We start from the raw sequence: 3174 nt of genomic DNA, 5'->3' as shown, positions 1-3174 counted from the left end.
ATAAAAACCTATAAAATGTTATAAAACTCTGTTGTGCGTAATAATGTGGAACAGTGCATTTTAAGTTTTTTATTTTTTAAAAATTCTGTGATCATTCGGAGGTTTGTTCAATAAAATTAGAATTCATCAAAATAATGGTTGATGACTTGAAAATTATGCTGACTCATTTTGCATCGACTATTTAGGAAAATCTGAGATAAATGTCACTTGCATAATAATTTGGAACACGGTGTAAGTGCGATTGCTGGTGTATTTACTCGTCGTGTCCACCGGAGGACGGCAAATCCCCGCCGCAGCTGCAGCGGCAGCGCTTAAATGTCTTCCCGGCCGCCTGGAACTCTGCACGGGGCGTGTTTCGTCCCGCGCAGCGGTACCAGATCGCGCTGCGCCGTCAGCCGAGCCGCGCGCGGTCCGCTGGAAGTCTACACTGTGTTCCAAATTATTATGCAAATTGTATTTATGTGTCATAAAGATTACATTTTTTGTTTTTCAATTAAACTCATGGATGGTATTACGTGTCAGGGCTCTTTGGATCACTGAGATCAATCTCAGACACCGGGGATCATTACCGGCCAGTTGAGCCCAAATTAAGGAAAAACTACTTAAGAATGGTGTTCCACATTATTAAGCAGATAATTTGAAGTTCGCTTTGAGCAGTGGCGGACGCCAACCCACGACCGGTGGGAGAGCTCGGAGGGCGGATGGGCTTTCAAGGAAGCCCCCCAGGCCGGTCCCACTCGCACTTAGAATTTTTTTTTTTTTTGGCTTCCATAATGTACCGGGCGCGGACGCGAAACCCACGCCGGGCAGGAGAGCTCGAAAGGCGGCTAAGCATTCAAGGAAGCACCGTCTGGAGCTTCAGAGCCGTTCCGCCTGACTTTTAACGTAGAGTACCGGGCGCAAACCACTAACTCAAGCCCGGCATGGCAGCTCGAAAGGCGGCTAAGCATTCAAGGAAGCACCGTCTGGAGCTTCAGAGCCGTTCCGCCTGACTTTTAACGTAGAGTACCGGGCGCAAACCACTAACTCAAGCCCGGCATGGCAGCTCGAAAGGCGGCTAAGCATTCAAGGAAGCACCGTCTGGAGCTTCAGAGCCGTTCCGCCTGACTTTTAACGTAGAGTACCGGGCGCAAACCACTAACTCAAGCCCGGCATGGCAGCTCGAAAGGCGGCTAAGCATTCAAGGAAGCACCGTCTGGAGCTTCAGAGCCGTTCCGCCTGACTTTTAACGTAGAGTACCGGGCGCAAACCACTAACTCAAGCCCGGCATGGCAGCTCGAAAGGCGGCTAAGCATTCAAGGAAGCACCGTCTGGAGCTTCAGAGCCGTTCCGCCTGACTTTTAACGTAGAGTACCGGGCGCAAACCACTAACTCAAGCCCGGCATGGCAGCTCGAAAGGCGGCTAAGCATTCAAGGAAGCACCGTCTGGAGCTTCAGAGCCGTTCCGCCTGACTTTTAACGTAGAGTACCGGGCGCAAACCACTAACTCAAGCCCGGCATGGCAGCTCGAAAGGCGGCTAAGCATTCAAGGAAGCACCGTCTGGAGCTTCAGAGCCGTTCCGCCTGACTTTTAACGTAGAGTACCGGGCGCAAACCACTAACTCAAGCCCGGCATGGCAGCTCGAAAGGCGGCTAAGCATTCAAGGAAGCACCGTCTGGAGCTTCAGAGCCGTTCCGCCTGACTTTTAACGTAGAGTACCGGGCGCAAACCACTAACTCAAGCCCGGCATGGCAGCTCGAAAGGCGGCTAAGCATTCAAGGAAGCACCGTCTGGAGCTTCAGAGCCGTTCCGCCTGACTTTTAACGTAGAGTACCGGGCGCAAACCACTAACTCAAGCCCGGCATGGCAGCTCGAAAGGCGGCTAAGCATTCAAGGAAGCACCGTCTGGAGCTTCAGAGCCGTTCCGCCTGACTTTTAACGTAGAGTACCGGGCGCAAACCACTAACTCAAGCCCGGCATGGCAGCTCGAAAGGCGGCTAAGCATTCAAGGAAGCACCGTCTGGAGCTTCAGAGCCGTTCCGCCTGACTTTTAACGTAGAGTACCGGGCGCAAACCACTAACTCAAGCCCGGCATGGCAGCTCGAAAGGCGGCTAAGCATTCAAGGAAGCACCGTCTGGAGCTTCAGAGCCGTTCCGCCTGACTTTTAACGTAGAGTACCGGGCGCAAACCACTAACTCAAGCCCGGCATGGCAGCTCGAAAGGCGGCTAAGCATTCAAGGAAGCACCGTCTGGAGCTTCAGAGCCGTTCCGCCTGACTTTTAACGTAGAGTACCGGGCGCAAACCACTAACTCAAGCCCGGCATGGCAGCTCGAAAGGCGGCTAAGCATTCAAGGAAGCACCGTCTGGAGCTTCAGAGCCGTTCCGCCTGACTTTTAACGTAGAGTACCGGGCGCAAACCACTAACTCAAGCCCGGCATGGCAGCTCGAAAGGCGGCTAAGCATTCAAGGAAGCACCGTCTGGAGCTTCAGAGCCGTTCCGCCTGACTTTTAACGTAGAGTACCGGGCGCAAACCACTAACTCAAGCCCGGCATGGCAGCTCGAAAGGCGGCTAAGCATTCAAGGAAGCACCGTCTGGAGCTTCAGAGCCGTTCCGCCTGACTTTTAACGTAGAGTACCGGGCGCAAACCACTAACTCAAGCCCGGCATGGCAGCTCGAAAGGCGGCTAAGCATTCAAGGAAGCACCGTCTGGAGCTTCAGAGCCGTTCCGCCTGACTTTTAACGTAGAGTACCGGGCGCAAACCACTAACTCAAGCCCGGCATGGCAGCTCGAAAGGCGGCTAAGCATTCAAGGAAGCGACGCCGGCCGGTCCGCGGGCCAAATAGGGTCCAGTAAAGTACCGGGCGCGGCCACTAACGCCTTGTGGCGGTCGCCTTGTGGCGGTCGGGGGGTGGCGGTCGGGGCTGGCGCTTGGGGCCGGTGGCGGTCGCCTTGTGGCGGTCGCCTTGTGGCGGTCGGGGGGTGGCGGTCGGGGCTGGCGCTTGGGGCCAGTGGCGGTCGCCTTGTGGCGGTCGCCTTGTGGCGGTCGCCTTGTGGCGGTCGCCTTGTGGCGGTCGCCTTGTGGCGGTCGCCTTGTGGCGGTCGGGGGGTGGCGGTCGGGGCTGGCGCTTGGGGCCAGTGGCGGTCGCCTTGTGGCGGTCGCCTTGTGGCGGTCGCCTTGTGGCGGTCGCC

The sequence above is a fragment of the Syngnathus typhle genome, unplaced genomic scaffold, assembly GCF_033458585.1.
Source record: "Syngnathus typhle isolate RoL2023-S1 ecotype Sweden unplaced genomic scaffold, RoL_Styp_1.0 HiC_scaffold_89, whole genome shotgun sequence".
NCBI classification, from domain to species: Eukaryota; Metazoa; Chordata; class Actinopteri; order Syngnathiformes; family Syngnathidae; genus Syngnathus; species Syngnathus typhle.
The sequence above is the reverse complement of the archived record's forward strand: the minus strand, read 5'-3'. Positions refer to the sequence as shown.